This window comes from Taurulus bubalis (genome assembly GCF_910589615.1).
Source record: "Taurulus bubalis genome assembly, chromosome: 11".
NCBI classification, from domain to species: domain Eukaryota; kingdom Metazoa; phylum Chordata; class Actinopteri; order Perciformes; family Cottidae; genus Taurulus; species Taurulus bubalis.
Genome location: NC_136599.1, coordinates 13,724,006 through 13,738,799, shown reverse-complemented (window position 1 = coordinate 13,738,799; position 14,794 = coordinate 13,724,006).

Sequence of the window (14,794 nt, the reverse complement as noted above, 5' to 3'; positions counted from 1 at the left end):
TATAAAGTTTGGATACATCACTAGGAGACTTACAGCATTTAATGTTTTAACATTTGCTGTGTATATTTAACAGTGTGTTGAGTGAATGCTCATACCCTTCAGGTTTCTGTCCATCCACAATCGTGTAATTGGTCTCAGGGGTCCAGGCAGGGAGGGAGAGGGGTTTGTAGGGCGCTACAGGTGCCAGCTCCAGTCCTAAGGCAGTCATGCACTGAGCCTCAATGAAGCGCACAATGTGGAACGCAGCGGTGGAGGGCTGCAAGTCTGGTTTGAATTCAAAGGCCAATGTAGCTGGATAGAAACCAACCAAACTGCAGCGGAAGTTGACCTGGACTTCATATGTGTCACCTGAGAACAAGGCATAACTGGTAATAATGTTTCGTATAGTCATAGCACTTTATTGAGTCCATAAATTCTCTCTCAGTTGAGCAAAAGATGGCATCATAAATTCAAATGGCAAATGCAGGATAACTTCCGCTCCACCTGGCTCAATCTTCACTAAGGTGTTAGAAGTACCAAAGCATTCAAACTGATTAAAGATATATCCTCATACCTATTTATTTGTAATAAAGTGTACTCTGCATATAATGTGCAGCTATCGCTTTTATCACCATGAACTCGTATAACATGAAACTTATTTGAGATGTTTGCATTACCTGGTTGTAAACACAGCGGGTTTTTCTTGGTCACGTTGTGCTCATCCTTCAGCATGAAAGCCCTGAGCAAGTGCAGTGGGGTGTAGTAGGTGAAATACACAGGTTCTGTTCCAGTGTTCCTCACGTTCAGGTTTACCACGCACTGTTTAAAAAAAGAACAGATCTATGCAGTGGAGCATCACATTTGTACCTCCACCAACAATGTGTGTCGGCGTTTCAGCAGATGATCATCAGAGAACGCGACAGTCATGACATAAGTACCTCACATGAGTCATCAACGCGCAAGCAAAGTTTCCCGTTCTCAAACTGATGGTCGGAGTCAATGCAGATGCCATGTTTGTCAGAGGTGAATTTAGCCCTATGGGGCAAAAAAAGCTGGTTATGATACATTGTATTAAAGGTGTTAGATATATTGTTGTTTTATTGCTGCAAGGTGAAATAATACAGGCAGAAGATAACGTAGTGAATGCAGAGTCGGTGACAGAAGTTAATGACATCAACCTATTTGATGGGAAGCTGTTTAATTCACAACTTTGTGGGCTGCTGTTAGCCTGCTAGCCTTTAGATTTGAGCCTCTTGTTGTTGCCTGGACTCCAAAAAATACACGTTGTTTGTTGATTGCAGCGTAGAAATAAATAGTAGAAGAAAATGTTAAATTTAATATTTTTTAAACAAAAAAAATAAAACTCTCATTCTTGATTCCTGTTACTTGTCTATCTTCAGTCTGGTCATCAGAAGGCTCGCCAGTTTCCTCCGGGCTCGAACTCCCGTCTCTGCCTGATCTCCGGAGCTGTAGGCCTGTACTGTGCTGGGACTGGCTGCTCCATTCTGTACTGGTTCTGGCCGACGGCCCCTTGGTGAATGCCACTGGTCCAGAAAAAGAGCGGTGACCTGTGCAGAGGATCACTTCATGTCAATTTTGGCTTCAGATGGAAAATTCCTCAATATTCCACTATCAAGTAACTGAGTCTCCTCTGTTATAATTTGTCGTTAACAGCAGCAGATATAATGGTATAATGGCTTTTAAAGGAACCTAATCTGAATATAAAAAGCATCTATAGAAATGCATACAAGTAAAACAAGCAAGCTTTGTCTTCAAACATTGAAAAGAGGATTTTTCCGTAAGTTCTGTTCCTGAGAAAGTGACACACCTCCTGTGACGCAAACAGTGATTTTGCAAGTCATTGTGGCTTATGAGGCGAAACCTTTGCTTAAGAATTAGCACATTGCTGTTGTCAGTTTAAAACATTAAAGCCCTCAAAAACTTCAAATTTCATATTTTGCTATAATATTAAATCATTATTAATAACTGATCCACCAGAGGACTCTTGCTTTAGAACCAAGATGACATAATTACATTGTAGCAGTGATCTGTGGTGCAAAGTGACATCACTAGCATGTGACCTACTAGTAATATGTGGTGTGCTCAGATGTGTAATAAACTTTGACACGTCATCGAGCAATTCATCTTCAATTCGATTCAATTGGTAAATTATAGTTCTAAATAAGAGACATTCGAGCAATTTCTATAGGACATTAATTCCTTGTTTAATCTGATTCAAAAGTTTCAATAATTATATTGAAATACGTCATACTGTAGTTTACAGCGTGTACTAACTAACTTAAACAACGTTGCATCAAAAGCCAGAAAGTACAGATGAAGATGAGCTTTGTATTTACACTTTATCAGGTGATCACATTGTAGTGTTGATCAATGCCATTAGGTTTTAGTGATTGACCTCGATTAAACAGCTGATGACAGCTAACTAGTTCGTACTGATTCTCCTTCATCATTTCAAAAGCAGACATTTAAAACAGGCCCAAGTGCCTAAAACACAATGCGGAAATACAAACCGTGGAGTTGAAGCGAATTCTTTCCCCTCGTCGACTTATTTTGTTGTATTCCTTCAAGGCATAGAGCACTGAACCGAAGCTTGGATCTTTGGTCCCTGGATTCCTAAAAATAAACATGCAAACATTGACATAACTGTCAAACACACAAACAGGTCTGCTATAACATCCCTGTGATGAACTCACCTGCTCCTGAACTCTGAGTTGTAAATGTCTCTCAGTTCAATTCTGTCTGTGATGGATGCTCGGTCGCTCTCCTTCAGGAACTCAAAGAACTCCACTCCAATTTTGCAACGCACAGACAATCTCATTTTAACCATGATTAAAGATTGATATGATGATCAATGACATTCAATCAATAAAACCCCTGAGTATGGCTACAGTGTATCGCTCATCAACCCACAGCTTTTATTTGCGAAATACCGGAGACTGCGAATCCATTTGTATACCTGGACAGTCCACAGGGGCGGTGTTTATCTGTTTCTTATGTTACGGAGCTGAAATACTAACACCGCCATACTCGGATAAATAAAACAGGTGCACGCAGACAGCAGTCAGTCCGGAGAAACGAAACTTAAAGCTGGCCCTGTAAAACCGAGAGGAGGAAAGCGAAACCTCTTACATAAAAAGATGATTATAATGAGATAATTAGATTATGAATATACCTTTATAAATGTGAGGCTTGTCTAGATCAACGCAACCAACCCAGGACATGGTCACACTGTTACACCTGGAGAATGTGCAGCATCAGGATTATGAGTCTCCATTGTTTACCATTCATAACTGATTCACTCTTTAAAACTTAAATTACACTTTATGACATTTTGTGACAGGAGCATGCGCCGCATGAATGTTGATCAACTGAGCACTAAATGAGCCTCACAATAGACCTGTATTTTTACAGCAAGCACATTACCACAATAAATGTAACTGGCACACCTAGTTGCAGCTATTCATTATATGGTTAATTACACCTCTGCTTTTCTTGCTGTGAAATGTCAAAATTATTTGTGAAAAATCCTTCGTGGCTATTTAAAGAAAATGTAAGAACGTACTGTACCTTCCTGCAGTTTGCAAGCTGGTGAGATCGTATACAGCTCATCTCGAGGGAGAATCACAATTGACTTGACTTGTTTTGTGGTTTAGGTTGCAGTGTAACTACCACAAAGCACATGCGTACATATAGTCCACATCCATGTGCACAGGCCAAATAAAGTGTGTCAGGATTTACTTAAGTGAAAATCAGAGAGTGAAAGATATTTAATCAAGGTGATGTTGTAGAACTCCTATAAATGTGCTGGTATGTCTTTGTGGTTCTTCATCAACAATCCTTGTTTGAGATTGTGGTATATGTGACTTTTAGCCCAATAGTTGTGTTGTCTTGAGGCTAATGATGTGGTTTGTTTATTTTTGTGGAACAGAGTATAACAAAATCCAGACTTTTATATTTTGGGGAATATTTTTCACAGGCCAGTTTAGGGCATAAAAGCGATACGTATTGTTCTTGTCAATCTTTTCTTCTAGAAGTTTCTCACAGAGCTGATCAGTTGCACTGTTTGAAGGAGCGCAGGAGGTTGTTTGAGGGCTGCAATTTCATTTTTTGCTGGTTGGCTTCCACAAAATCATTGTTTTGCCTAACCAATACATGTACAAAATACATCAAACTATATGTACATTTAGAGACAGAGGTGCAAGTATGTTTACATGCAATGTGGAAACAGAATTTTAGGGACTGGATTTTCGACTTTGAGGTAGTCTGACTTGTGTAGATGTGGCTGGTGGGAGAACGACTGTCCGCAGGGAACCGCGCTTCCCTCCGTCTGTTCTTGTACACTAGCTGTGCTGCTCTGGCTACGCAGGGTCATACGGTTGATGCAAAAGTTGAAACGGAATCTCATACCATCCTTGAAACAACTCAGGAATTCACATGTTAGTCCTGTGTGGTACTATGGATTTAAATTAAATTGATGAGCATTGTGTAAGGCCTTTGCAACAAGAATATGAACAAGCAAAAAGTACTTCACTATATATGACCAGTCAGGGAAGCCTCCTGTTTCTGTTATGATTACAGCTCAAAGTTGCTCTCTCTCGTTCTATAATAGTTGTTGAATTCCATTTTTGTTTTTCATTTTTGATTTGCCACATTGCCAACCCTGTCTCCTAAAAATAACGTAATTGGGAATGCGTATAAGTTCTGGGCGAACGTAATTTTTAGGAGACAGAGTTGACATTGTTTGAGTCGTTATTTCATCACATCACTCAATATCTGTTTTTTTTTAGTGCTTAGTTCTTGTGAATCAACCATTAAGCATTGTGTGTAAAAGGAGAATTGGATGTGGGAATGAAGAATTGTTGCTATTATATAGTCAGATTTCAATTAAAAGCCTAACATCCAAATAATAGGTAGTGAGAAGATCCTTAATTAAAACTATGTTGTTGGTAAGACATTGCTTATTCAGCAGTAGTACCTTTGAACAAGTTTTGGGCTGATCAGGCTGAACATGTCATGGGAATGGAAACAGTTGACTGAGCATGTGCAGCATTCACTTTCTATTGCATGCCAAGACAGAAATAGAGAGAGCCGGTGGCACACTGGGTCCTGGGAACATTCAAGAGTGCTATCCTTGTGTCCTTGACTCAACAGATATCAGTAAGAGTTTGCTATATTTTGCACACAATCAGAGGATGATTCTGATGCTGTGGAGGAGGGATGTTAACTCTCTTCAGGTGGGGGCCGTGGCGACTCCCCTTCAAGGTGCCTGGCTTGTTGTGTTATGTCTTGTCGTTGTATTAGGTCCTCTTGTCTCTTGTCCTTGGTAGATGCAGCAGATGGGTGATGCAGGAAGTGAAATGGTTTGAAGGTGAACAGTTGTAATCCTTATATGTTGAGACAAACTCCATCCGCATTAAAAAAGATGTCTATAATCTCAGAAAATGTTTTATAACTATCGATAAAGTGCACTGTATTGTGCATGCAGTTGAAAGGTGTTCAAGTGAAAGGTGTTCAGTGCCAACAATCTGCTGAATCTCTCAACTCCTCTTCTGACTGGTGGTGGAGGGCAGCTAATAAACATTCATTGTTCAAGGAGCTGAGTTTAGATCACTCGTTTCAGTACTTCTGATTGCGCTGTACAAGTGTCATTGGCCCCCATGTACACTTCTTCATGATCATTCCTTTTACATCTCACAGTTTGACACCCAGTCAGTAGATTGTATCTTTTTGCATTCAGGATTTCTCTCAGACTGTTGTGCGAGGACAGAGTCCTGCAGCGGTGGTTAAATTCTGTTTTCAAGTTGTACACTTGCTGGTTTGTTGCCAATTCTTTCTTTTGCAGCTGTCCACGGATGTGTCCTGTTATGCACAGGGGCTGATGAAGCACACTGCCTGGATGGTGGTGCCGGCATGGGCTCTGGGTGTCATTCGTTCTTCCATTTCCCAAGGAAATTATGTATCCTTAGGTTTAGCACCTGCTTCTTGCAGGTTCACCTGCTTGCTTATTTAGCAAAGTGTTAGCATTCTCGTGTCCATTGTTTTGAGTCCGAGGTAAAAAGGTATCATTCGTTCCCATAACAAACATGGTTGGGGCCTTCTGCATCTTTCATTACTTAAAGTCTGATAGAATCCAGGATCTGCTTTCAAAGGATGAAATATCAGCAAAAAAATGTAAGCAAAGCGGAGATCAAGTAGCAAAGTGTATGCAAGAAAGCAGGAAGCTTGGTACTGCAGAGCTGATTATCATATTATCTCTATGTTTGATAAATCCTGCTGTTTTGTTTATCTGGTTGACATCTGGTTTACGGTTGATTCATGTTTTAGTTTTTTAAATCTACATATTTACTTTGGCCACTAGGTGGCAACGCAGATTTATTTTTGCTCTGTGTTTAAGCAGACAGTATTTGATGTGTTTAAAAATAATTAAAAGTAGGTCTATAATTTTAGCAAGATGTACAGAGTGGTAGCCTGCATTCTCCCTTTTGTGACTTAATTGTGTGGTTATTTATTTGCACTCTTGAAAGGTGCAATATTAATTAAGATGAATTAGATTTGTTTAAATGTGGCCTTTTCCCTATTCATACAGTAGCTTCTTGGGTGTTTCTGCAATGCGTTGTAAGGTAAGAGTGACTGTATCCCAATATCCATGGCAGAATTATAATATTCCTGAAACTATTTAAATTTGTGTAGGGGTAATTTATTATAGTGATCATGTTTTTCCTCTTCAGTGGATACAGATATAACTAGCAGTAAAATAAAAAAAAAGTAGTAGTAGTAAAAAGTAGTAAAATCAGTCTCACCAAACACAGACCCTCACCATAAAAGTGTAAACAAAAAAGAAGACTTGTAACCTGACAAATCAGGTTAGATTTGTTTTATGTTGTGAAGTAAAATAGTAGACTGGCAGGATTATTACCATGCTAGTTATGATGGTATTACTTTCAATTTTAAGTTCACTTTTCAATATTTATTTTTTGTTATAGCACAAAGTACAATGTTGTCAGGTGCATACAAATACAAATAATAATAATATGTAGAGAAAGAGACTATATTAGGTAAAATTGTGGTGTACGTTTCAGAGTTCAGTAGGGGTTAGTGTGTGTGTGTATGTGTGTGTGTGTGTGTGTGTGTGTGTGTGTGTGTGTGTGTGTGTGTGTGTGTGTGTGTGTGTCTGAGCGTAGGAGGTGATTGAAGAAAGTTTGGAAGTGGGCAAATGAGGCTTCAAGGAACAGGGGGTCGGGTTTCTTTGACACAAAATCCTCAGAACAACCAGAGGTGTTTGTTTATCCTGATCAGTGTTAGTCATGTGCATGTGTCTGTTTGTGTGTGTGTTTCTGTCAGCCTCATATCTGCCTGTCGATCCATGTTTGTGTTTAAGACTAGAACGCCGTCAGGCTGCATGATGACTCAGCCGTCCAGATTGTCTTACTGTACGATCACCTCTCTCTCAGTCCTGCTTCCCCGACAAGTGACTCAGTGATCATCTCGCTGCCCCAGCGGCTACGACCCCACATGCGTCCCAATGACACCCAGAGAGCAGAGCTCGTCTGTTTCTGAGAGACAAAGTGCCCCTGATAGCAATGTGCATGTGTAACTGTTTATCTGACAAAATGTCGATGCATTTGTGTGTCAATGACCCACAGAGACAGCAGAGCCAAGAAATTACTTAAACGGCCACAGCTGCATATCCATGGCAACAGGGTGTTTTAATGGAGGGACATTATGGGCTAGAGAGCAGGGTAATGACCGCTCTGGCCGTCGGAATGCCTTGATCTTATCATCATGGCGAGAGGGGATGCTCCTACTTTCTGATAGTCTAATAGCCCTTGCTCTAATAGACAGGCGGCCTGGGCCACTGAGGTCACTCAGAAACACAGGAACACTCCTTCCTCCCACGCACACAAACACACACACACACACACACACACACACACACACACACACACACACACACCATAGCGCTGCTTTTCCACAAAAACTGTGTTCAGTTTTCTAGTGATGCACTGTCTGGTTAAAGGGTCCTTTTAGAACTCTGCCTCTGCGACAATTGGATCTGGTATATTTGTGAGGGAAATGTAATCAAAGGACATTTCTTTCAGGAGAGAAAGAAACAAGGGAAAGGATAAGGATAGAGCAGAAGAGAGATAAGAGTTTGTTGAAAACCTGTTTGTAGAAGAATGGCCTGTCACTTTTTTGGCAACCATTACACACTCTAGCACTCGTATACTCTTGCAAATCTCACACAGCACGGCGGAGTGTATACATGTCCAAATCTTATAAGTCCAATTGAATACCACAACAGTCTTCTTCTAATCTGTTTGTTTGAAATTTGTGATGAATCTGCAGTTCTCAACAGACCCAGTGCAGGCCTTATCCACACCTATTTGTCCATGTTAAGGGTTGAGTTATTTCTCAACACGATTGGTTGAATGCCAATGGAGGAGTGTGTGTGTGTGTGTGTTTGTGTGTGTGTGTGTGTGTGTGTGTGTGTGTGTGTGTGTGTGTGTGTGTGTGTGTGTGTGTGTGTGTGTGTGTGTGTGTGTGTATGTGTGAGTGAATGTTCCTCTTTATCTCACTCAATGAGTGAGTGGAGGTTGGCTGTAAGGCTATCTGTCCCTCTCAGACACCCAATCTGTCTCTGTCACTGTGCCTCCAGCCTGCGCACACACACACACACACACACACACACACACACACACACACACACACACACACACACACACACATACACGCTCACGCAGACATTCGTTGATGAACTGGCGTCAGCAACGTTACCTTTGTTAGATGCTGATATTGCATCAGTGTCCCGTTATTGTGTATTTGGTACTAGCCAGACCAAAAAGGACTCTCCTTTCTAATGAATGTCTAAAGTGAGTAGATCTGGTTGTAATCAAATTAAGAATCTTGATCCCAGTTAAATTTCTCAAAGTCCTTTTCTATCTCCGTCATGACAGGTAGACATACGGTGCTCAGGATGAGAGCTGCTGAAGTGTCCCATTGAGTTCCCTGAAGTGGACTTATCTCCTACCATCGCTTCTCGCATCTCACTGTTTCCTGGATCCAGACAGGGATGAGCGCCACACTCATCCAGCCCTCCTCACACCAGAGAGGCCTCTCTCTTCTGGGCTCAGTCCCACACTCAGACCCCTCAACCACACAACCGCCATACAGTTGGCAGAGTGCTGCATGACACTCAAGGCAATGATCTAGTTCTAGTGTGTGAAAACTGGACAGTTGATGGCCATGGGGATGATGTTGACAGAAATATTGATGTCACCACCAAAAATACTGTTGATTCTGAGTGGACAGAAAAGACACAATCAGGGAGAAAGGCATACATCCTCAAGACTCCCCAATATTCACATATTACATTTCTTTTTTCTTTTTTACAAATGTGAACTTACTGTTCACATTTAAAGAGCCCCTCTGAACATGTTTTTTTCTCTTTATTTTGGACATTTGAATCCTTAATGAGATAGCAATAGTAGAGAGATTACAGGAAATGAAGGAGAGAGAGATGCCATAGAGGTCCTCAGACAGATTTTTAACCAAATATTTGAGTGGAATTGGAAACGTATTCGATGATGTGCAGTGATAAGTGTAGCTAACAGGCTTCTGGCGAGAGCTTTGTATTTACCGCACAGACATGACAGTGGTATACTGGCAACCAGCTCAGATAACTCAATAAGAAAGAGAAAGGGCTTGAGGAAAGAAAAAACGTGGACACGAGGATGCATAAAGTAAGGATTAAGTTTCTTTAAGAAAATCCAGAGCATTTTAAATCACATTAAAATGTGTCCAAGACACACAAACATTGTTGCCCTTGCAGATGTAGGAACCTAAATAGTTCATGCAAGAGTCATGCAATGTAGCATACAAAGAGCTGATGCTCCTTTGCTGTTTCTTTGTCAGGACAAGTAGGAAAGTTGTAGTATATCATCTAAATGTGTTTGGGCAAGTAGCTGCTTGAAATTATATTTGTTATATTGTTTTCATCTCCATATAACTTTTAGTGCATGTAATTGATCTCTCATTTTTATTTTACATTGGTTTTAGTAATTCATCCACAAAACTCTTTGCTAAACTCTCTTTGGAAGAGGCGGATTACCTTGCCATACCTAATGAGCAGATGACCTGTTAAATATCAGAAGTAGAGGCTGGGATTGTGCTGGATAGTCCTGGTAATAATAATAATCCGCTGTATCTGTGTGCATGTTATGTATACGCATGATGATGCATTGTTTCTATAGATTGTCCTGCATGTATAGCTGCATGTCGTTTAGTCCTGTGTGGTTCTCATTGTTGTGAAGTGGAATCATGTTTATTGATTTTGTTTTAGTAGTAGTAGGCTTTTAAAGCAGCTTCCGGTCTCCCTCCTTCACTCTCCCTCTTTGACTCTAAACTACAGGGTGAGATAGTGTGTTGCAGCAGGTGCATTGTCACTTCCAGGGTGGCCATGTTCACCAACTAATCCAAGACACAGATCACCTTCAACATCCCCTTCAGTGTGTAGCGCCATCAGATTATGTTATGTTATGTTCCTCATGCTGTTGTTGTTGAATGCGGCTTGGCTCTCTGTGTGGTAAACAGCTGTTGGCGTGTGCTTTAGTGTCTGATAAACACATTAGACTGTTGTTTACTCTACGCTAAACTATCCCAGTTCAAACACTTGATAGAATCGGAGCTCCAAGCCAATAATGAAGATGTGAGCATCCCTATAGTACTGTGATTAGTGAGAACAAAATCATGCTGCCCGAGTATACTTAACACACACACACACACACACGCACACACACACACACACACACACACACACACACACACACACACACACACACACACACACACACACACACACACACACACACACACACACACACTTTGTTAGCTAGTATCAGTGTTTGTATACAGTATATCTGTGTTCATAGTGGCGTAGAATTTCTCTGCACAAGGGGTTTTCATACTACCATAAAACAAATAAGAGTTGTCCATGCGTTTCTACCCTCTGTGTATGTGATTGCCTGGTGGAAATGGGTGATCGCATGTGCAATGTATCCTTTCACATAATGTTCATGTGTTGCTTGTACGATCTGTAACATACACCTATACGGTAAAGGTGTTGCTGCTGAGTTGGCTTTAGTTACTGGAGGAGGATGTGGACACAGCATGGTATTGCCAAAACAAGGTGTGGTGTGTCCATGCCTTTGTGGCTGACAGTGGGTCAAATTAAAATATCACAATTCCATTCGGCCAATGTGATGTGTCTCTTCTTTCCTGAGCTTTTGTCTGGCAAATTCTTTTTGTCAAAATGTACCTTTAATTTCAAAATCCGTGTTAACAAAGTCCAGATATCAACAGGGACAGAAGATCTCATCTATTGACATGTAATACAATACAATTCTAGTATGAGATCAGGCTCCAGATTTGGTTGCTGTATAGCATTAGTATCAATGCTTGGTTAAGTCTGTGTGAAAGCTCTATTATATGTGATTGAATTATCTCCTTACAGAGAGTGGGAGGCCGCAGCATAAACAAGTCACTCTGAACGGAGAGAGGGACAGATGAGTTTCCTTCTGTTGTTTTTGTTACACCAGCACTTTATTGTAAAACTGAAATGATATTGTTCCCGTGGCAGCTTTGTGTAAATGTTTTGTGCACAGTATTCCTCCATTTCATGCCGAGCGCTCGCTCTGTTTACCACTGTTTACTGAGCGACTGAGGCTACTGTACTGTGTCCTTGCTCTCGATCAGCTGTCTCAGTGCTGGTAGAAGGTGAACCCCAGATAATCCTGAGTTTCTATAATTCTATGTTTGGGCCAATCAATCTAATACAGTAAATTATGGGAAGATGAGCAGGAAAATGAGCATTGGAGAAAACTGCAACTCAAAACACAAACAAGACATTCCACAAGGAGAGTGTTTGTTTGTGTGGTGTGAGTTTGAGTACGAGTTGTACGAGTGAAATTGTGTGTATATTTAGTGGTTTGTGTTTTTAAAGGTGAGGAGTCTAGGAAACTGGGAGTGCAACGTTGGCTCCAGTGATGTGGTAAACACATCTTCTCCACTCTAAGCAACAATAAACACATAGTTGTGAACATGTTTGAGTACAGGTAGACACTCCAGTTGTTACTTTCACCAACTTACCACTTAAGAAGCTTTGGCCTTCGGTTATTTTCTGACTTTATAGTTGCACCTGGTACCCCAATTTTCTTCCCTTTTGCAGAGGTTTAAGGTGACAGAGCATATGCTGAGTAAAAGTCAAAGGGATGAGCTGAGTTTTGGTTTGATTGTGTGTGCACGCTGGGATAGCTCACCACTATCTATCAATGTCACTCAGGTAGCCATGGTATCACTGTTAGTGTCAGCATCAGTGTGTGTCAGCTGGTATCACTCACTGGTATCTATGTCTGTGAGGCCTACACAATTTGACCCTGACCCTGTATCTCTCCTGTTTCCCACACCTCTGTCTTTCGTTGTCTGTGTGTGTGTGTGTGTGTGTGTGTGTGTGTGTGTGTGTGTGTGTGTGTGTCTGTGTGTGTGTGTGTGTGTGTGTGTGTGTGTGTGTGTGTGTGTGTGTGTGTGTGTGTGTGTGTGTGCGATGTTTAGTGTGTTTTGTCAGCCCAAACCCCCAGATTCCTTGGTATGTTGGTGGAATTTCGACTATTTTTCCAGGTCACTGTTGTTTGTGCCTTGCGAGGTGTGTCTGTAAATTCCCACACAGGGAGGGAGATAAACACACTCACACTGTCATGCGCATATGCAAACCTCGTCACCTGACAGCCCACACCTTGTAGGGTGAAGAATTCACCGCGACTAACTGTCTTAAATGTCCGACCCAGGCGCAGCACCGGCACTCTTTGTCCTTTCACGCTCAAGGTGGCTTTCTGTGAGCCAGACCTGCAGGCTGATATCCAGCGCTAAGCTTGACTCGTGGCTGAGCAGCAAGTGAATTATATCAAAGATAAATTGGGGATGACAAATTGGTGCTGTGTGAGGTCAGAGAGGCTTTCTTCTCGTGGAAAATTCATAGAGGTCAACCTGCATGAGATCATATGTGTTAGTAGTTGGAGCGATTGTAGACGCACCGGAAATATTTGACATGCAACGGGGTGAGTGAGTTCTGAAATACTTCTTCGCCAATGAAGGGGAAACATTCCTGTTTGATTCTTCTGGTTGCCAATTAAAGAATTTATATTTTTAGTTACTTGGAAAAGAGAAGTGGAGCTGTTGCTGTGATAGTACAAGGAGGATTGATCAAAATGTGTTGCTGTGAACCATTATAGAAATTGTTGAGTAAAGGAGGCAGTTTTGCTGAAAGTCTCAGGAGATAAGTGCTTTATATCATAAACCTCTTTTTCCCTCATACTTATACTTTCTCTCCCTCTCTGTCACACCACTACCTGGCAGGTCACGTAAATATTAGTCTGAGCTCCCTAATAAATCTGCCCCTTCTACTGCACCCACAATCTCACAACCCAATCCTAAAGGCTGACACCCTCTCCATCAGAGTCAGCAGAGCGAAAAGAAGACACTGTAGGCAGCTACGCTGTAGGCCAAATTTTAATCCAGCAGAGCAGGTGTTCTTTTGAATGAATGCACCTTTTCGCTGGACAGCCAGAAAAGAGCTTAACTACATGAGCAAGCCGTTAATGTTTAGGAGGTGTCAACAGAAGATGGATCAGTGGTGGTCGTTCATAGTGCCGAAGGTTCTCTGTCGGTACACCTAAACTTTATGACCCCTGACCCTCAACCAGACTCCCCCTCCAATCTCCCCCTCCAAAGGACCTAAATTCTACTGGCCCTGGAGGTAAACTCATCCCACGACACACACACACACACACACACACACACACACACACACACACACACACACACACACACACATACACACACACACACACACACACACACACACACACACACACACACACACACACACACACACACACACTTGTATGTACTTTCTGATCACAAACAGTGAGTGACAGAGTAGAAAGGCTTGGTAACATACCGAGGACTTTACCAGACAGGTGATAGCTGAGCTCAGGGGGCTCTAAGGGGGTCCCATCCTCGCCTGCAGGTATGTACACGTGAATATGTGTGCGAAACAGATCGCATGGCTGACACCCGGACCACCCCAAGGTGAATGTTATAGGGCAATTGTTGGTGTGGTCTCTGCCTAGCTTCCCACAGAGAGAAGCCTGTATCAGATACAAGGAGCAGGAGAGCAGTGGAGGGAGGCGGTCAGTGGGATGTGGCAGGTGGGGGCGAGTAATGATGATGAATTGTGGGGATCGCAGTTCTTTCGGCTCAGATTAAAATCTGCTGATAAACATGCCCGCCAGGTCTCTAGGTAACCCGATACATTTATCTCTCCCCTTCATCCATCTATGTGACTCTTCCTTCTCACTGTTTCACACCTCTTCCTTTTTTATCTCGCAGTCCAAGATGGATTTTAGATGTTAAAGTCAAGTCAAAGTCTAGGTGGTGGGCTCTGTTCTGTTCTGTAGCTCCAGGCTCTATGTGTGTGTGTGTGTGTGTGTGTGTGTGTGTGTGTGTGTGTGTGTGTGTGTGTGTGTGTGTGTCTGCAGTTGCATGCATGTTTGTGTATGTAATCAGAGTGTGGTTTATCCTCTATTCTCAGGGTTGGTGTCATTTGGCAACCGGATCTCAGGCTGACATGCATTACAGCCTGGACATAAGTCTGAACTAATCTGTCTAACTGTCACTACCGAGACACAGGGGGAGTCAAGAGTGGTTGAGAATTACTGTGATGAGGTAAAATAAATGATTG